Below are 22,392 nucleotides of genomic sequence, written 5' to 3'. Positions count from 1 at the left end.
TCTGTTCCGCCACACCCATCAGTGTCTCCCATTCACTGTATAGGCCCAGCCCCGGTCTGAATGTGCAAAATGCGTCACCTTCTACTTACCTAAGTTAAAATCCATTTACCAATCTTCAGCCCAGCTCCCTAACTGATTAAGATCTTTGTAGTTCATTGGATTTGGTTCAATATCAACAAGACCCTCTAACTTAGTATTATCAAACTTTCTAATTATGCTATGACTTACAATCCACATCATTTACATTAATAATGAATGACAGACATCCCAACGCTCATCCCTGGGTCACCTCTCTGGTCATAGGCCTCCAATCAGAGGTGGTGCACTTTAACCATCAGCCTCTGCTTCCTATCACCGAGACAATTCTGAATTCACCTTGGTAGCTCCAGTTGAATCTCATGCAACCTAATTTTTCCAAATCAGCCCTGTTAGCAGCCTTGTCAAAGCCTTACTAAAGTCCATATAGACAAAATCCACTGACCTACCTTTATCTATCTCCTTTGTTTCCTCTTAGAAAAAAATCCAAAAAATTCTTCAGTCATGACTCCCATGCTCAGAACCATGTTGACTTTTTCTGATCAGGCCTTTATTATTCAACTAATGGTACATTTTGTCCCTCATAATTCTCTCCACTAATTTTCCTACAACTGAAGTCAGGCCTACCGGTCTGTGGTATTCTGGACTTTCCTTTCTACCCTGAACAATGGAACAACTTTACCCATCCTGTAGTCTTCTGGAACCTTGCTAGTGGCTAACAGAAAAATAACTATTTCTGCAAGACTTTTGTGACTTCTTTTGTGTCCTCAAATAAGGTTCAATGGTGCACTTTCATCAGGCCCTGGGGACTTGTCCACCTTAATGCACTTGAAGGCTACAAGTACCTCCTTCCTCATAAATCAAATATGTTCCAAGACCTACTTATTACCTTTTTTTGGCATCCATATTCTCCTCAGTAAACACAATGGAGAAATAGATGTTAAAAATCTCAATCATCACCTGTGTCTCCACACATAGGTGATTCTGACGGTCCTTAAGAAGACTAGTTGTGTTTTGAGTGTAGGTGAGTCTCTTGGCATTGTCTCCACTTCCGGGGAATGTTTTTTTGGCAGCAACTCTTCCACGGGGACTATTTCTGACAAGATTTCACTGGAGCATAGAGGGGTGTACTTGAGTTCCCAGAGGTTTCTGTGAGTTCAGAGCTGATATCAGTGCATGGAATACTTCAGATTTGGAAGGAATGTCATTTTGATGTACCTCTTATCTGCTGCACTGTTTCCATGAGTGACCACTGCGTTTCTAGTCCTGAACCTTGTCTGGTCCTTTGTGCTTCTTCAGAACCTCTTGAAATTCCTGTCTACCATGAAATTTCTGCTTAGTAGAGACCTTGCTGATGCAGGATGACCACCTGGTGTCTTGTTGCTATACTCACTCTTGTCATGGTGTAAGAATTGATCATTTGAAGGCTAAACTGCCACATCTGCCACACCCTCACCTTTTAGTTTGGTTGTCCTTCACCCAGTTTGATTCCTTCTGCACCCATTTCAGTTTCAGTTAATCAGTTCAGTTCATTCAACTCATTATGTCATTGATCATCAACACCTGTTTGTTATCTTTGTTTAATCATGCACTGGACTATATACCTACAAATAATCAAGTTTTTACTTGAGACGTGGTTTATTACTTAATATCATAAACAAGAGAAAATCTGCAGATGCTGGAAATCCACACACAAAATGTTGGAGGAACTCTGCAGGCCAGGCAGCATCTGTGGAACGTTTCAGGCTGAAACCCTTCGGCAGGATTAGAGAAAAAATGTTGAAGAGTAGATTTAAAAGGTGGGGGGAGGGGAGAGAGAAACACAAGGAGATAGGTGAAACCCAAAGAGGGAGCAATGAAGTAACGAGCTGGGAAGTTGATTGGCAAAAGAGATACAGGGCTGGAAAAGGGGGATTCTGTTAGAAGAGGACAGAAGACTACAGAAGAAAGAAAAGGGGGGGAGGATTACCAGAGGGAGGCAATGGGTGGGCAAGGAGATAAGGTGAGAGAGGGAAAAGAGGATGAGAAATGGTGAAGGGGGGGGTGGGGGCATTACCAGAAGTTCAAGAAATCGATGTCATGCCATCAGGTTGAAGTCTTCCCAGATGGAACATAACGTGTTGCTCCTTCAACCTGAATGTGGCCTCATCATGACAGTGGAGGAGACCATGGATAGAAATATTGGAATGGAAGTGGGAAGTGGAATTATAATCGGTGGCCACTGGGAGATCCTACTTTTCCTGGCAACAGAGAGTAGGTGGTTAGGGAAGCGGTCTCCCAACCTACATCGGGTCTCACCGATATACAGTATATGCCCCAACAGACTCACAGGTGAAGTGTCGCCTCACCTGGAAGGACTGTTTGGGGCCCTGAATGGTAGTGAGGGAGGAAGTGTACTGAAGAACATGATCTGGTATTATCTTTAATCCTTCATGCCAAATTCATCTTATACCCTCTTTTTGCCCTCCCAGTTTGACTCTCTTGAGTCAGCTCTTAAGACTTTTATACTCATTAAGGTAGTAAGTTGTACCCAGATGCCTAAAACAAATGTACACTTCTTCCTTTTTCGTTTCCTTTATATCTCTCATCAACTAGGATTCACTGTCACCTCACACTCAAAACATTCAGCCACGGACTCTTGCTATGACCCTTCTAAATAACCTCTGCTTACCACCTATTCCTTTGGCATTAAGTAGAGTTGCCCAGTCAAAACCAGCTAGAACCTACGTACTGTCCACCTAGTAGACCTTCTAGTTCAGGACTTTAACCTGTGGCCCTATCCTAGCTTTTTCCATAACTATTTTAACACTAGTAGAATACTGATTACTGGACCCAAAGTGCCTCACAACTGCCACTTCATTTACTTGGTCTGCCTTCTTTTCTCTTTACAAGTTTCCCATTATCAACCCTTTCTCTGCCCCTCATATTTTTGCATACTTCAATCAACTGCCCTTTCATCCTCTTCCTCTCTAAAGAAAACAAACTGCTTATCCACACGCTCTTCTTTTTCGAAATGCTCCATCCTATGTGAATCTCCTCTGCATCCTTTCCAGTGCAATTATATCCTTCCTATAATGCAGTGACCAGAACAGCTTGCAGCACTCCAGCTGTAGTCTAATTAATGTTATACCTATATATAATTGAACAATAAACTCCCTACTCCTGTGTTCTGTGCTGTATAGTATCAGAAGTATATAGGAGAGCAGGAATCATTATGTTAGGTTTTAGGCCTTGCTCTTCTAGCACCGTTTCCTCAGATAGTCAAAAGCTATGCTGGTGCATTAATGGTGAATTTCACCATTGATCTGCGTTTGCTGAGATCTGGCTTCCAAGATATAGACAATGTATGAGTTCTTCAGCACTGTTAAGGCCGCCAACGGTCCAAACACCTAGATCCCACCCAACTAGGAGCCAAGAATGGAATTGAACATAATGTGAGCTTCCTTGATTCCTTGATTCCTTCCCATAGCTACGTATCTGGTTCAACCTTACCACCAATCCTGATCATCAAGGAGTTATAAAGGTCATACCTGAACTAAAAATACATCATGGTTTCATGAGAGGGCAGTATTTTTATTAATTTTTAAAACACAATGATGATGAGCTGCGAATCCTGTGAGTGTGGTGAAAGGGTGCAGAACATTGAACAGATTCTGCGCAACTGCCCACCCTCACCTGATTTAGCTGATACTGACCGGCTCAACATCAACCAAACAACACTAGAGTGGCTGGCTGTCTGGAGTGACAAGTGTTACGTACCCCGTAACTGGGTTGCCAAACCAGCAGAAATGGATTACTCAGTTGGAGTCTGGATTACTAGAACTAAGAAAGTTTTATTAAAGAAACAAGCAACACAGTACTCTAATCAAAAGGATAATAAATGCAACAGATCAGCAATAATAAACACACATGTACACAGAATTAGGATAACAGGATCAATCAAGCTCTATCGTTGTCTAGGGGTAAATGACGAGTTTCAAAGTGACGCAAAGTTCAGTTCAATTTAGTTCAGTTCAGTTCGCAGTAATCGCTGCCGTGGGAGATGGACAGTGGGGGGGGAGGAGAGAGAGAGCAAAACGAATGAATATTCAAACGGCTTCCACACAGACCTTCGACATTCTTCGCAGTCAGCTTTCGGGCGAGGCCTTTGTGATGTCATCTGAGGTCACCGACCGTGACCCCTCCGTTTCCAGATACGATCGTTTCTCTGCGGTGAACCTGGCACCCAGGCAAGGGCGGACACACACCAGGTTCCCGCTGATCGTGCCTTTCCACCCTGTGCATCTATGGCTTGGTCCCGCAACCAACCTTCCAAAACTTCCCACCGACTTGTGGGAGATGCACCGCTTCCAGGGTCTCGTTACCTCGGGGTGTCGAGTGTGTCTTGCCTTAGCGAACCTGTCCCTCTTTTTCCCCCTGCTGGGGTATCGCCTGTCCATCACTTCAAACATTTCAAGGTTCAAAGGGGGAGCCGATCTTGACAGCTCTCCTTCCGTTCAACTCTCCCACCCCTTCATTAACATCTCCAAATGCTGCTCCATTGTTTTCCTTATCTCTCTTTCTCCTGAAGACAGGTGGCAGACCAACTGCTGATCCCGCTGGTGCCAGCACAGGACAGCTAACATCTTAATCTATGTGTATTCTCGTCACACAAGCTATGATGATGATGAGCTTAATATAAAGGTTCTGGGAATACAGGTCCATAATTCGCTGAAAGTGGGGCACAGGTAGATAGTGTTTTGGCACATTGGCCTTCATTAATCAAGTATTGAGAACAGGAGATGGGATGTTATGTTGAAGTTTTATAAGACATTGGTGAGGCCTAATTTGAAGTATTGTGTACAGTTTTAATCACCTACCTACAGGAAAGATGTAAATAAGGTTGAAAGAGTACAGAGAAAATTTACAAGGATGCTTCCGAGACTGGAGGACGTGAGTTATAAGGAAAGATTGAATAGATTAGGACTTTATTCCTTAGAACGTAGAAGGTTGGGATGAGATTTGATAGAGGTATATAGTATTATCAGGGAGGGGAGGGAACGTCGACTCAGACCATGAGAGGCCTGCGTCGGGCATTTTCATGCCTTACAAGGCGCAGATTGGAAGGGATGTAGATAATAATAATAATAATAATGATAATAAGTAGTACTTTATTGATCCCAAATGGGAATTTATTTTGTTACAGCAACAACATGAAATAATAAAACAGAGACTATTGTACTATGGTGTGTGTTCTCCTGTCACACAGAGATGAACTGTTATATATGTTTATTGCATTTGGAGGAAAGATTTTCTTTAATTCTCCTTATGACAGCAGAGCTGAATGAGCCTGTTCAAAAGTGTGCTCTCCTGCTTATTCAGTAGGTCACGGACATAGTTCCCTCTCGGCTGTGCGCATGTGCGCATGCACACACGTTTTTCAACCAGCGCACAAAGGAAATTAATGTGCGCACAAAAGGTTAGTTACCTAAAATAATGTAGTAATTAATAATTATACTTACTGAAAATAATCTCTTAGCTAACTGTTTCTTTTAACTAGTTAGTCGGTTTGTCAAATACCACAATGCACGTCACTAATTTATGTCACCTCACCTTTCCTGTTCCGGTTTGTACAGTGGCATCACGGTGGCAGCTACCTTTGACGGACAGTATTCATATCGTAAAGTTTACCAAGATCTGTTTCAAGTCCTGTAGATAGCTTACTAAGTTTTTATTCGAAGAAAGATTGATTCACTATGTCGAATTCAAAAGAAGCGAAGGGCGTGAAGCGCAAAAGAACTGCAAATTTGTTTAAAGTTGAATAGCTTAACACAATCGTAGAAATTGTTACACCAAAAGCTCATGAGGTCATGAACGTTCAGCTATGAGAAATATTTATGTATGATTCAGAAACTGGAGTTATCTGTCTGTATTGACGTGATGCAAAAGTTGCTGGAGAATTTGCTAGTGGAAAGAAGTGGGATGATATTTGGAAACTTGACTTTTTGAAGCGTCATTTGGCAAGTAAATCGCATTTGGACGGTGTACAAAAGCTCAGGCAACAGAACTCGTCATTACCCGTTACAGGAATGCTTCACATGTTACGGTTGAGTGCAGATGAGCGAGAGCAAAAACCATCAAACCCAGAGGAGATCAAAGTTGAGGTACAAGAATGGTCAGCTTTTGATTTCTCCGCAATTGCAGATTGTGACTTCACATTTGGCGATGAATAAGCTAATGCCTTATGTCTGAAATATCATGATTCTCTAGCTGAAAATATTGGAATAGTTAGACAGTTTAATGACTTCAAATTTTCCATGCAAGAAAAAATTAAATCCAAACCGTTATCAAACTTTGCTCAAATGGTGGCATTTGTACTTCAAAATGAACAGTTTTGCGACCTTGCACAGTTGATGGAAATTGGGGGAACCTTTCTTGCATCTAGTGCGGACTATGGGTGAGGTTTTAGCCTAATGAATCAACTCGAAAACAAGCTGAGAAACCGTTTAGGTCAGTGGTCCCCAACCTCCAGGCTGCGGACCGATACATTGCCGCAAAGAATGCAGGGGTGCAGCAGTAGTTGGAACGCACCCAGCACATCTTTAAGAAAAAAGCCGAAATAAACAAGCTAATTAATTAGATACCGCGCAGCACGTAAATGTCGATTTCTTCGCAGCAATGTATCAGTCCGCGGCTCAGAGGTTGGGGACCACTGTTTCAGGTGAATGTCATTTCGATATATTAGTGAGAATCAAAAGCTATCAATTGGATGGAATTTCTATTCCTCTAGATCGAGTTTACAAAGTATGGGTAAATGCCAAAGACAAGGGAGAGAAAAAAATAACTGAGTGACTTAAATATGTATTTTATTTTCTTGTTATTCTGTGCAGTTTTATGTCAAATACTTTGTAAACCTACATAAACTGTGCCATGTGTGCATTCAGTGCGCACATACTTTTGTCACAGGAAAATATTGCACAAAAAATTTTTTTTTGCGCACACTGACTACTAAAATCTAGAGGAAACATTGGTCACGGAGACGATGTGTCTGACTGTCCATAATAGATAGAATAAATGTAATTCCTCATTGTCCACGGGAATGGTACCAGGGGACTGGAGGGAAGCGAATGTTGTCCCTTTGTTCAAAAAAGGTAGTAGGGATAGTCCGGGTAATTATAGACCAGAGAGCCTTACGTCTGTGGTGGGAAAGCTGTTGGAAAAGATTCTTAGAGATAGGATCTATGGGCATTTAGAGAATCATGGTCTGATCAGGGGCAGTCAGCTTGGCTTTGTGAAGGGCAGATCGTGTCTAACAAGCCTGATAGAGTTCTTTGAGGAGGTGACCAGAAGGAGGTGATCATAGATGAGGGTAGTGCAGTGGATGTGATCTACATGTCCCACAAGGATCTGTTCTGGGACCTCTTCTTTTCGTGATTTTTATTAACGACCTGAATGTGGGGGTGGAAAGGTGGGTTGGCAAGTTTGCAGAGGACACAAAGGTTGGTGGTGTTGTAGATAGTGTAGAGGATTGTCGAAGATTGCAGAGAGACAATGATAGGATGCAGAATTGGGCTGAGAAGTGGCAGATGGAGTTCAACCCGGAGAAGTGTGAGGTGATACACTTTGGAAGGACAAACTCCAAGGCAGAGTACAAAGTAAATGGCAGGATACTTGGTAGTGTGGAGGAGCAGAAGGATCTGGGGGTACAGTTCTAGGAATTACGAATTATAGGAAAGATGTCAATAAAATTGAGAGAGTTCAGAGGAGGTTTACTAAAATGTTGCCTGGGTTTCATCTCCTAAGTTACAGGGAAAGGTTGAACAAATTAGGTCTTTATTCTTTGGAGCGCAGATGGTTGAGAGGGGACTTGATAGAGGTGTTTAAAATTATGAGGGGGATTGACAGAGTTGATGTGGATAGGCTTTTTCCATTGAGAGTGGGGGAGATTCAAACAAGAGGACAGGAGTTGAGAGTTAAAGGGCAAAAGTTTAAGGGTAACATGAGGGGGAACTTCTTTACTCAGAGAGTTGTGGCTGTGTGGAACGAGCTTTCAGCAGAAATGGTTGAGGCAGGTTTGATATTGTCGTTTAAAGTTAAATTGGATAGATATATGGACAAGAAGGGAATGGAGGGTTATGGACTGAGTGCAGGTCGGTGGGACTAGGGGAGAGTAGGAGTTCGGCACAGACTAGAAGGGCTGACATGGCCTGTAATTGTTATATCGTTATATGGTTATATGTCCACAGATCCCTGAAAGTTGCCTCACAGGTAGATAGGGTAGTTAAGAAAGCTTATGGGCTGTTAGCTTTCATAAGTCGAGGGATAGAGATTAAGAGTCGCGATGTAATGATGCAGCTCTATAAAACTCTGGTTAGGCCACACTTGGAGTACTGTGTCCAGTTCTCGTCGCCTCACTATAGGAAGTATGTGGAAGCATTGGAAAGGGTACAGAGGAGATTTACCAGGATGCTGCCTGGTTTAGAGTGTGTGGATTATGATCAGAGATTAAAGGAGTTAGGGCTCTACTCTCTGGAGAGAAGGAGGATGAGAGGAGACATGATAGAGGTGTACAAGATAATAAGAGGAATAGATAGAGTGGACAGCCAGCGCCTCTTCCCCAGGGCACCACTGCTCAATACAAGAGGACACGGCTTTAAGGTAAGGGGTGGGAAGTTCAAGGGGGATATTAGAGGAAAGTTTTTTACTCAGAGAGTGGTTGGTGTGTGGAATGCACTGCCTGAGTCAGTGGTGGAGGCAGATAGACTTGTGAAGTTTAAGAGACTACTAGACAGGTATATGGAGGCATTTAAGGTGGGGATTATATGGGAGGCAGGGTTTGAGGGTTGGCACAACATTGTGGGCCGAAGGGCCTGTAATGTGCTGTATTATTCTATGTTCTATGCTTTTTCCACCAAGATTGGGTGGGACTACAACTGGAGGTCATGGGTTAAGGGTGAAAGATGAGAAGTTTAAGGGGAACATGAGGGCAACCTTTTTTGCTCAGAGGGTCGTGAGAGTATAGAATGAGCTGCCAGCACAAGTAGTGCATGCGGGCTCAATTTCAACGTTAAGTCGATGTTTGGATAGGTACATGGATAGTATGGATATGGAGGGCTGTGGTCCCTGTGCTGGTCAATTGGACTAGGCAGTTTAAATGGTTTTGACATGGACTAGATGGGCTGAAGGCCTTGTTCTGTGCTGAAATTTTCTATGACTCTATGATTCTATGACTCTGTAGGATCCATGATATCATCACCTGGATTTGGGTAGGGAATGATATACCAGGGATTGGGAAGTGCCATAACTGTGACCAAGAAAAGGCAAATCTGCATTCAATAACTAGTATTCCATGGAGAAACTGATCACCAGACACTTTTTCAGCCATCTATATGTCATAACCCCTAACCTTGCGATCAACCGGACACTCTTCAATGCAGTAACCTCTCAGCATTGTCCCGCATTGCTCTTTCAGGACCCTACATCTGGGTTTCATTACCTGAATTTGCTACCCAAATATTAGCACTGGCATCAATATGTTTCAGGTGCAACTAAGGCACAAATAATCAAAGTTAATGACAATGTTGAATAAGAGACTGAAAAGTGATCTTGATAAAAAGACATTTGATGGCAGGGAAACAAGCACCGCACAGAGTAGAAAGTGGCAGGTGTCATATAAAGTCTATTTGTCTAAGAAAGCTGTGGGAGGAAAATTCAGGAATACCAATAGGACATTGAAGGGTGACAATTAATGGAAGCAGGTAGCGGTTCCAAATTAATGGTGGATCATGTCGACTTTAGTATGCATGTTACTGAAAGAGAAATAACTCTCAGAGCAGATGCATGCATGCAGAATATGAAGACTCAGACTTATTAACAAATTTGCAAGGCTGAATATGCAAGTTTGCTCCATCCTTCAACATGAAGTTTGACATATGAGTTCAAACTTGTTCTGATTCACCATTATTGTGCCGAAGAAATCATCCTCTGAATTCTGCACCATGTCGGACCTTTGAGACCCCATTGATTTGAATGGGAATTGCAGGGCAAAAATATGGAATGCAAAAGGAAAATTAAAGTTCTGGTTTCATGACTTTGCTTGTGTTTAGTGCTTTTAACGATTTATTGGTTCTTTGTATTTTTAGTTAAATTTTCTGAAAAAATTATGAACATTTTTATATGTCCCTAAATATTAGCCATATTAAAAAACTATTCAGATTAATGGCATCTTTCACAAATGGCAATGTAAGGCCTTAGATTTATAAGCCCTTACTTGGGAGCTCTCAAGGGCAGGGTCTTCACTGCTGCTGAATACCCTTCAACACGTACAATCCATTGCTGGACACTGGAATGCCAAGTTCAAGGCGACAAGAACTCACCATTTTGCTCAGATAAATGTAGGTGGGGCAGATTAGAGCAATTGTTTGTGGGCAGGGTTACATGTATACCAGCTTAACATATTTTAAAGATTGTAGATAGACAAGGTCATCAAAATTGTCATCAGCAGTCTGAGTTTCTTTCTTTCTTTTCTTTTTAAATCTTTTTATTAAATTAGTACACACAGGGTAAAACATATAGCAACCAATACATTGTTACGATATAGATATAACAAGAAATATTAATACAAAAAGAAAGAAAACAACGTAGGTTAGTTAAAAAATAACAAGGTAATATAATTGTATACTAGTTTTCCATATAACGGTAAAAAGAAAAAAAACCCTGAAGGAAAAAAAAACAAAAAAACTACCGTGCCACTAAGCTACAAAACAAAGCAATGGGCTAGCTAGGTAAATAGCAGACTTAACCAGATTAATCAAACACGTCCTCAAACCCGACCTCCACTAATAACAGATAAAATCCACGAAAGGAGTATATGTGTTGAGTTTCATAATGACAGCGGTTATCTTCCAGACTAATAGAAAATATGCTTTTACAGTTATGGTAGTATTTTCCACTGCTGCATAGCTCATTGATGAAACTACAGAAAAGCTGCAAATAGATGAGTTTAATGCCCCAGAAACTTACAGTTATAAGAGAGACAAGACACTGTTTTGACTTTGCCCATTTGAACCATTTAGACTGGTAACCATATGGTAAATGTAAACACGAGGAAATCTGCAGATGCTGGAATTTCAAGCAACGCACATAAAAGTTGCTGGTGAACGCAGCAGGCCAGGCAGCATCTCTAGGAAGAGGTACAGTCGACGTTTTGGGCCGAGACCCTTCTTCAGGACTAACTGAAAGAAGAGCTAGTAAGAGATTTGAAAGTGGGAGGGGTAGGGGGGAGATCTGAAATGATAGGAGAAGACAGGAGGGGGAGGGATGGAGCCAAGAGCTGGACAGTTGATTGGCAAAAGGGATATGAGAGGATCATGGGACAGGAGGCCTGGGAAGAAAGAAAAGGTGGGGGGAGGAAGCCCAGAGGATGGGCAAGGGGTATAGTGAGAGGAACAGAGGGAGAAAAGGGAGAGCGTATACCTCTGTCTGCCAGAGAAAGCAGGATCTCCCAGTGGCCACACATTTTAATTCCACGTCCCATTCCCATGCGGATACGCCTATCCATGGCCTCCTCTGCTGTAAAGATGAAGCCACACTCAGGTTGCAGGAACAACACCTTATATTCCATCCGGGTAGCCTCCAACCTGATGGCATGAACTTGACTTCTCAAACTTCTGCTAATGCTCCACCTCCCCCTCGTACCCCATCTGTTATTTATTTATTTATATACACACGTTCTTTTTCTCTCTCTCCTTTTTCTCCCTCTGTCCCTCTCACTATACCCCTCTGGGTTCCCCACCCCCCCCCTTTTCTTTCTTCCCAGGCCTCTTGTCCCATGATCCTCTCATATCCCTTTTGCCAATCACCTGTCCAGCTCTTGGCTCCATCCCTCCCCCTCCTGTCTTCCCCTATCATTTTGGATCTCCCCCTCCCCCTCCCACTTTCAAATCTCTTACTAGCTCTTCTTTCAGTTAGTCCTGACGAAGGGTCTCGGCCTGAAATGTCGACTGTACCTCTTCCTAGAGATGCTGCCTGGCCTGCTGTGTTCACCAGCAACTTTTATGTGTGTTATCTGGTAAATGTACCAGTTTTCCATTTAGCTGCCTTATCCATTTCAGAACCTTTTCCAAAATGGAAAGAGAGGAGAAATTTAACCACTCAAGAGTCAATGCCAGTTTTATTTCTGACTATTACTATCACCATCTGCTGTTCTTCCAAACAATTGTCAGTGCTCTCAACTGTCAGGTAACCATTTTCAGTGACTGTGAAGAGACTCTTAAATCAATAATACAGATATCATCATGTCAATCTTTTTTTCTTACATTTGTGTGGCTTTTCCACAATGCTTTACTTCACTGTTAGTAGCATTAACCTTTTATGCAGTGATCTCAGTAAATTGGAGCAAAATATTTAAAGAGTTTGACAGGATCGATTTGAAATTATTGTTTCCCCTGACTGAGATGTCTAGAACCCAGGCCATAATCTCAAAAAAAGATATCTGCCACTTGGGACAAAGATGAGAGATCATTTTGTTATCCGTCTCTCATCATTGAGGTTGGACATGTTCCCATTTGTTGCTTAAGTGTCCACCAACTCTGAAATCTGAATGGGTAAAAATGCAGAGATCTCAATCCGATTGATTGTGTCTACAATGCTACATCTCTGTGCATATGTTCCTTTACTGTTTTACCTGAATTTAGTGCCGTGTTATAATTTCACTGAGTTCAGCACCTGATTGTTAAGAATACCTGTTCTTTGTCAGGCATTTTCTTCCATTCTCTACATTGTATAAAGCTTGTTACCTGAGTATGATGCTTCTAAAAGTTTGAGAGATAATCTGGGCCGTGATTGTGGTTTAGTACAATACTGTGGCAGCTGGTAACCCACAGTGCCTCATGCCTTCCCTTTCTGACCTCTTAAATGTTTAACCAATTTATCACATTTTTGCACCGAACTCAAATGAATTCATAAACAAAATGAAAATTTGACTTTACCTCCACAAGCGCTATATAATGCAAACTCCCAGCAATATAGTTATGGCCAGGAGTATTCATGCCAGGTAGGTCAATGAAGGTGAGAACAAATAAGGTTGTCGTTGTTGGTTTCTTTACAGCTACTGCTGGACTATATTCTTCAGCTATGTCCAATTAGGATTGGTGAATGCAGCAGGCCTGCTGCATTCACCAGCAACTTTTAAGTGTGTTACTTGAAATTCCAGCATCTGCAGACTTTTTAGATTAGGTTAGATTAGATTATGAGGACACACAGTCCTCTTTTATTGTCATTTAGTAATGCATGCATTAAGAAATGATACAATGTTTCTCCAGAATGATATCACAGAAACACAAGACAAACTAACTGAAAAACTGACAAAAACCACATAATTATAACATATAGTTACAACAGTGCAAAGCAATACAGTAATTTGATAAAGAATAGACCATGGGCATGGTAAAAAGTCTCAAAGTCTCTCGAAAGTCCCATCATCTCACGCGGACGGTGAACCTCCAGCGCCGCAAACTTGCTGATGAAGCATCCTGGAAGCACCCGACCACAGTCCGACTCCGAGTCCATCCAAAAACTCGGAGCTTCCGACCAGCTCTCTGACACTGAGCACTGAGCACCATCTCTGCTGAGCGCTTCGACCCCAGCCCCGGCAACAGGCAATAGGCAAAGCCGAGGATTTGGGGCCCTTCTCCTCCAGAGATTCTCGATCGCACAGTAGTAGCAGCAGTGCAGCGGGCATTTCAGAAGTTTCTCCAGGTGTTCCTCCGTGCTTCTCACGGCTGTCTCCATCAGATCAGGATTGTGCACGGCATCCTAGTTAACACATACGATATCATTCGGAATGGCTGCGCACTGCGTCGTGCCGCCATCTTCTCCTCCCTCATCCAATTCCTTGTGTTTCTATTTAGGATTGGCCAGCTTTGACAGAAAAGAAATTCTTCATTCTTAATACTTAAGCTTCCTGCCCACAGTACATTCTGAAATTATCCTGCCCTCTGTGCACCTTCCAACTGTAATTTAACATGGAAGGGCACTGATTTGTCAGCCCAAGGCATTGAATGGTAGTTATTGGCAGGACATTTCTTTCTCAAGTTTTATCTGAGGCAGCAAGGTTTGAATGAATGCTGAGGTCTCCCAGGTACTCCTCACCCGTGCAGGGCATCTCTGGTGGCTCTGCCCACAAAATGTCCTCAGGCATTGTGATAGATTGGTGCAGCAGAACCAGTTTGTGTGTGACATCCAGATGTAGTCTATGTCTCAAGTTCTAACAATTTAAGCATAAGCTCCTGGTTAATAATGACAACTTAGAAAGAATTGCTTTGGATTTGTTTTTGTAGTGTCAATATTTAATGCTATTTGTCCTATTAGTTTGTATCATGCTCATACTCTATGATTTTTATATTTTGTTTTATAGTTTGTTTTAATTGAATGGCTTATTCTGTCATTTCAATGGTCAGTAAGCCTCGAATAATATTGAAAACAGACATGGTAATGTGGTGTAGGCATATAGATACAGTCACAAAGGAAGCACAATAGCATCTTCATGTTAAGGAGATTCCACTTGTTACTGAACACTCTAACAAGCTTCTACAGATGCACTGTTGTAAGTATCCTCAATGACTGCATGATGGTCTGGCATGGCAGTTTGTATGTCCAGAAACTGCAGAGAGTCGTGGATTTTGCCCAATATATCATGGGTGCATCCTTCCCCACCATTGGTAATATCTATATGATGCACTGCCTCAAGAATGCAGCATCTGTCATCACCCATCCAGAGCAACACAGTAGCCTAGCCATCAGCACAAGCTCTACAGTACCAGTAATCACCAGTCCCACCTCTATCTGTCAGGAGTCTGTACGTTCTCCATGTTACTGTGTGGGTTTCCTCTAGGTGCTCTGGCTTCCTCCTGCATTGCAAAGCTGTACAGTCAGGGTTAGGATCTGTGAGTCGTGGGCATGCTATGTTGGTGCTGGAAGAGTGGCGGCACTTGTGGACTGCCTACAGCTCAATCCTGGGACTGTGTTAGTTGTTGATGCAAACCACACATTTCATTGTAAGTTCCAGTTTCGATATACGTGTGACAAATAATCTTCAAATCTTTAATCCTTTTAAATCTTTAACCCTGTTACAGCTACCATTTGGCAGGTGGTACGAAAGGCTAAAGTCCCACACCACCATGTTCAAGAACAGCTACTTCTCTTCAACCATTTGATTTTTGAACCACCTTATAAAACCCTAATCACTACAGTTTAGCAACACTATGACCACTTTGATCACTTTATACTAAAATAGACATTTTTTTGTTCTAATTGTTTATTTCTTGTAAGAATTATATATATGTTATGTTTAAGTTTATGTTATTCTTGTGTATGCTGCTTCTATGATGAGATGAGTCTGTGTATCAGCTCTAAGTAAATTTATCATTGCAGCTGTACATACATGTACTTGACAATAAACATAATTTTGACTTCGAAACTTGGCAGATTATTTCTCTCTAAAGGGCGACAGTGAACCAAGTGAGTTGTACAACAAACTGATAGTTTTATAATCACTGTTAATTCAGTATAGTTGGTCAACTAAATTGCAAAGTTCTGGGAATGTACTGGCATGGGGTTTGAGCTGTCATTTCTGGATTATTAGTTTGGACCTTTGGTTTTCTGGTCTAGTCATGTAATTACGAATTTTTCATTTGAAAAAAAAGTGGAATAAATAATAAAAGAGGGGGAGTCAAAATATGACATGTGTCAGGAAGAAAAGTCTCAGCTGCTGTAGTGAATGACGTATGCAGTCTTTAGTACAGGGCTCAGTAATAACAAGGAAACAAAAGGTAAGTCAGAGATGGGGCTGTAGACCTTGCAAGATAAATTACAGAAAATAACAATTAGAACAATTGGTTATTTTATACTATAAAGCACTAGGCAGTCTTCAGATGGAACAATGTGCGTACTTCTTGTTACTCAGTCAGAAGGATATTATTGCTTCCCCTGAGATCTTACAGACTCAAGCAGTAATGATGGAACTGACATCAACAGAAATTAAAAGTGGGAGAGATGCACAACGATCAGCTGAGCTGAGGTCATGCTTCTTACACTGACACCTGGAGACAAACTTCCTCACCACCCACCCCTGGGATCCAAGAATGGAAGATCTGAAAGCATTTATGGAGACACCGGCTGACTATTTCCAGCTCTTCTATAGGCACCTAAGGGAAATTGATTTCCTTCTTGGGAGAAACAAGGGTGTTTGAAACGATGTAACTATCGTTTTCAAGCTTATGAGAAAAATGAGCAAGGTTTATCCAGGCGAGATTTTCAGAGCTCTGATCTTTTAAAATATTAGCAGATGTACTTAAAAATGACAAAGGTTGGAATAAGAAATTTCACCAGGTAAAGCATGGTTATCAATACTACAGCATAATTGCAAGATTAATATAAAAAGCGCACTAATTAAATAAAGTATTGAGGAAAAATTATATATTGAAACCATTCTACAATTATTATTAATTCTAACCATAAGATTAACTAATTAATTAGTAAGTTACCTATTGCTTTATCAAAGTGAAACTTGAGAAGCTGGGTTGAAGTGGGGTTTGACCATAAACAACAGACTTCGACACTGCATTATGAATGAAGGATTTGAAGATACTGCAGTCCACAAATCCTGGGAAACAAATCACCAGCAAGCTCTCACATGATCCAAGCTGATCCGGTAACCTGAGCAGGTTGTTGTATGGCAGGGCTAGAACCAAGCCCTGCTTGATTAACTGGAATTAGACACCAGAAGAACAGGCCTGTGTTGTAGTTTCTTGTAATCTGCAGCAGGAATATGACTCCAGGCTAATACTGCTTTCAAATGGGCAAAACAGTAATTTGGAGATGAAGTTGAATGCCAGAAGTTATGGAAAGCTCTACTTGCAGTGAGCGGCTACAAAGCATATTCTTGCTGCAGGAGTCATTCATAGAGATGAAGTTTGTGGATCAGGTTTTGAAAGAAGCAAATTGTAGAGTACAGAAATCACCATTTGACAATGTAACAGTGTTTGATGGATGTAATTGTGTAACCTTGCCTAGATACTGAGAGCTCATGATAAGTTTGAAAGGCAATGAAACTATGATTATGAAAAATGCTTTTCCATGGGAGATTTCAGCTGCTTTCAATTAAAAAATTGAGTGGACAACACAATTATTTATCACAGATATCCTTCTGTTTACAAACAATTCATGCATTTGACATATAAGTAGGTATCTGATGTAGCTGTGATCTGAGGCTCCTTTAAATATGTATATGTAATAAAAAGCACTTACATAAGCAAATAGAAGAGGGGATTTCAACTCACTCTTCTTGAGCAGAAATCAAGCAGAACAGTATTGAAAATCGGGTGTTAGATTGATAGTTTATTTTAACTGGATGCATCTAGGTCTCTGTTCATTGCAGTTTCTCTTCCATCCATCTGAATCTTCCTGCTTTGAGACCCCAGGAAAATAATGGAATTGGTATTCTGAAAGAGGCTACTCAGCTCTTTGAGTCTATACTCGCTCACAATCTCATTCTCATTCAAAATTCATTGCTAACTGTTTCTATTGCCATTACAGCCAAAGAGTTTGTCTTTGATTATCATCACAACAAAAGGGAAAGGAAATTTACTTTGGTACTTTACACGCCACATGTTCAATAGCATTGCTTTCCAGATATACAGTAAGCCATAAAATATTTTGAAATTTACTCTTTGTATAATGCAGATGTACTGCATGTGAACAAATTACGCTGTCTGGGCATACAAAAGGTTAACCACACTACCTGAAACCTTTCCCTACAACCTTGAGTTTTCCCCTAATACATTCGGAATAGAATTTCTTTAATACTTGGCATTTTAATGACCTGCCTCCCACTTTCCTACTTTTTTTGGAGGATATTTTACAGCTGAAATTTCTTTTCAAGGGAGGGGATAGCATTGGATGAAAACTGAGAACACTCCACCCATATGCACTCTCACCACCCAAAATAAAAAGTAGACTTCTAGCATCACTTACTGAGCATGAAACAAAATTAAAGTTAAATTTTAAACTCAGATACTGAACTAATCAGCAGTATTAATAAAGGTTCTCTTTTTGAAAAAGATTTTAGAAGCTATTAACGAATTAGTAATCTAATAACTGATGCCTATGTGCTCAATATGTCAATAGGCAAAACAAGTCTGAAAAAGAGCTCCATTCATACACAAAAAGGATCATCTTACTTTCAAAATGAATATAAGAACAGAATCTTTCATGTTTATTTGGTGGTTTACATGCCAGATTCCTTTCATTTCAATCAAAGGTGGCTGGTTTATTAATGGGAAGGAGCTCTTGATGGCATTTGCATATATTTTACATACAGTATTCAAAATCCTGGAGAGTACTGGTAAGGTTTATAATATGATCAGAACCGTAGAGAAACAGACGTGAAACACACAGGGGCATGGATTTCACTACTTAGAAAATCTGTCTTGCTGTACATGCCAGCCTATAAGATTTTAGTAACTTCTTGTGTTCTTGAAAAAGGATCTAGCGCTTTCCTGGCATATATGATGAATAAACTTTTCTTGGGCTTCCAGCTGAGTAGAGGTATCGATTTTAACCAAAGTTTTGATGACAAACTCTACCATCTTTATCAGGGATGAAATCTAGGCATGTCTAGTCAGGTGGTATATGTACTCAACTCTCATCATCCGTCCTTCCTGATTGGTTACAAGAAGGGCAGTGGAAACCTGATTAGATGAGGAATAACCAATCAGGAGGGACAGACGATGATGAGAGTTGAGTACATATACCACCTGACTAGACATGCCTCGGTATCATTCTCGAGGAAGATGGTAGAGTTTGTCATTGAAATGTCGATTAAAATCGATACCTGTACCTGGCTGGAAGCCAGAGAAAAGTTTATTCATTCCTGTGTCTTTGCCCTGGAGCAACTGGTAGAGGTATTGATTATTAAAATAGCTCTAGTCATCAGATAGGATCTCATTTTGGCAATCAGACATCAAAGCTTGCATATGCTAATAATGTTGTTTTCTTGCCTGGACATTACGGTACATTTTTATCCTGTTCCCATAACTCATAAATCTGCTCTCCTACTGTCTTCTGCATTCAGCAATACAACACCATTTTTAGAATCAGAATCAGGTTTATTATCACCGGCATGTGGCGTGAAATTTGTTAACTTAGCAGCAGCAGTTCAACACAATGCATAATATAGAAGAGAAAAATAAATAATAAATAAAATAAAATAATAATTAAAAAAAATAAGTAAATCAGTTACAGTATATGTATATTGAATAGATTAAAAACATGTAAAAACCAGAAAAACTGTATATTAAAAAAAAGTGAGGTAGTGTCCAAGGGTTCAATGTCCATTTAGGAATCAGATGGCAGAGAGGAAGAATCTATTCCTGAATTGCAAAGTGTGTGTTTGGTTGCTAGAGATCCTTAATAATAGATGCTTCTTTTCTGAGACACCACTTCCTGAAGACATCCTGGGTACTTTGTAGGCTAGTACCCAAGATGGAACTGACTAGATTTACAACCCTCTGCAGCTTCTTTCGGTCCTGTGCAGTAGCCCCACCCCCCCATACCAGACAGTGATGCAGCCTGTCAGAATGCTCTCCACATGTATAGAAGTTTTTGAATGTAACACTCACAACACGCTGGAGGAACTCAGCATGTCGGGCAGCATCCATGGAAAAGATCGGTCGAGTTTCAGGCCGGAACCCTTCGTAAGGACTGTTCCAGCATGTTGTGAGTGTTGCTTTGACCCCAGCATCTGCAGATTATTTTGAAGTTTTTGAATGTATTTGTTTACATGGCAAACTCTTCAAACTCCTAATGAAGTATAGCTGCTGTCTTGACTTCTTTATGACTACAACGATATGTTGGGACCAGGTTAGAACCTCAGAGATCTTGACACCCAGGAACTTGAAGCTGCTCACTCTCTCCACTTCTGATCCCCCTCTGAGGATTGGTATGTGTTCCTTCATCCTAGCCTTCCTGAAGTCCACAATCAGCTCTTTCATCTTATGGACATTGAGTGCCAGGTTGTTGCTGTGGCACCACTCCAGTAGTTGGCATATCTCACTCCTGTATGCCTCTCGTCACCACCTGAGATTCTGCCAACAATGGTTGTATCATCAGCAGATTCATAGATGGTATTTGAGCTATGCCTAGCCACACAGTCATGTGTATATAGAGAGTAGAGCAGCGGGCTAAGCACACACCCCTGAGGTGCGCCAGAGTTGATCGTCAGCAAGGAGGATATGTTATCACCAATCTGCACAAATTATGGTCTTCCAGTTAGGAAGTTGAGGATCCAGCTGCAGAGGGAGGTACAGAGGCCCAGGTTCTGCAACTTCTCAATCAGGACTGTGGGAATGATGGTATTGAATGCTGAGCTATAGTTGATGAACAGCATCCTGATGTAGGTGTTTGTGTTGTTCAGGTGGTCTGAAGCTGTGTGGAGAGCTATTGAGATTGCGTCTGCCAAAACGTGAACATATTTCAACCCCAAACATGAAATGAGCTCATTTTAGAAACATCGTCAGGACACATTCTCATATTAATCAACCAGAATATTATTAACTCTTACTATCCTTGACATCACACTTACTATTTAGTCTGCTTATTCATGTGCTCATTCAAAGTGAAAATCCATTGAATATGTCTTTTCATTTCTGATGGGGAAGGGGGCACAGTAATATGATTAGTAGATCTGTTACTGTGCAGTGCCTGACATTGGAGTTCGATCCTGACCTCGGGTGTTGTCTCTGTGGAGTTTGCATGTTCTCCAAGTGAACTTGTGTAATTCCTTTAGATGTTCTGGGTTCATCCCATGCCCCAAAGATGTGTAATTGTTAGATTAACTTGCCTGAGTAAATTGTCCCCAATCCTAATGGGAATGTGGAGATTTAGTAATCTAGTAATGCCCTGAGGTGTATCACTATAAACTGTGCTGACACTGCTCATTTCTGTATTGCTTGGTGCACAAGGATGACTAATAACAGAGATGATTACAGCCTCTGTTTTAATGATTGCTTCAGTCTAATTTCTAGACACATAAGATGTGGAGGAAAGGTGTTGAAATCTGGAGTTAATCTGGATTTTCTCCCCCTCAATTTGCCTAGTGCTTCACTCTGTGCCCCTTTCTCCAACCTGCTAAATGCCTCTATATGAAAGTTAGTTTATCCAACTTGGTACTTTCAAATGGTGCAGGCAGTGAACACCTGGAGAAAACAGAGAAAAATATACCTTGAGTAGAAATCTCTGAAACATGACTGGACCCGGCATGATATTGAGTGCATAATGTGAGAATCAATGAAAAATTTTAAACAGAATACAATGAACAAAGAACACTATTTAAGAGACTGGAAAAAATTGCTGAGCTCACCCTCTCCCAACTTCCTCTGCAGCCACGATCTTCATTTTCTTTCTCATTGGAAGTCACTTCCTGTCTATAAAGTGCTGCATTCTGTTTCATGTAGTCTTCTTCTCCAAAGGGATATGATGGAGTTACATGCAATACTTTCTTGTGAGTGCAAGTCCCTGTTGGACATTGGTCATGCAGAATGCTGCAAGTCCAATTCACCATTGTATTAGCGAATAATGGGAGTGCTGCGTGACCTTGGTCAGAGGGAGGTCAAGGCTTCAAATCGCAATGTTGTCTGGTCTACAGCCTTCCAAGAGAGAGGCGTCAGAGTCAGTGCTCTCTACCGGTCCTCGAGGTGGTATGGTAAAGTGTCCATGCTGGATTTGGTGCTGCTCTCCAGTGTTGGCTTAGCAGAAGACGAGATGTATTAAGTTCAACTATAGACTGCTGCAACGTTCGTGGACTCAGGGACTTGGGATATATATATTTAGTTTTGTGTGACTGTATTTTACTGCCTTCTTATAGATGCTATGTGTGCCTACTGCTGTGAATGACTGTTGGTACTGTGTTTTGACCTTGACCCCTGATTTCAGTTGGCTATATTCATGGATATTCATGAATGGTTGAATGACAACTAAACTTGAACTTGAACTACAAGTGAAACACAAGATAAGTTGAGTTCCACCAATATAGCCCAGGCAACAGCCATTTTCTATCTGTTCAAATGGCTTGTTTGAGTAGGGTCACTGATGATTGGAGCTAGAATTATGTGTTTTTTTATTTTCTAATCAGTTCTGTAGTGTATTTTTATTAGTGTTTAGCAAAGCAGAGTATCTATTCCTGCCTGTTGCTTTCAGACAAAGGACAGATTCATTTTCAGTCCTTTAAAGTTCAACTAATTGAAATTGTTTACAATGATAATTGTGGACTCTTTCAGGCTTTATCAGATTTAGCTCTTTAATAAAATTTTCACCTTTTTT

The sequence above is a fragment of the Mobula hypostoma genome, chromosome 2, assembly GCF_963921235.1.
Source record: "Mobula hypostoma chromosome 2, sMobHyp1.1, whole genome shotgun sequence".
NCBI classification, from domain to species: Eukaryota; Metazoa; Chordata; class Chondrichthyes; order Myliobatiformes; family Myliobatidae; genus Mobula; species Mobula hypostoma.
The sequence above is the reverse complement of the archived record's forward strand: the minus strand, read 5'-3'. Positions refer to the sequence as shown.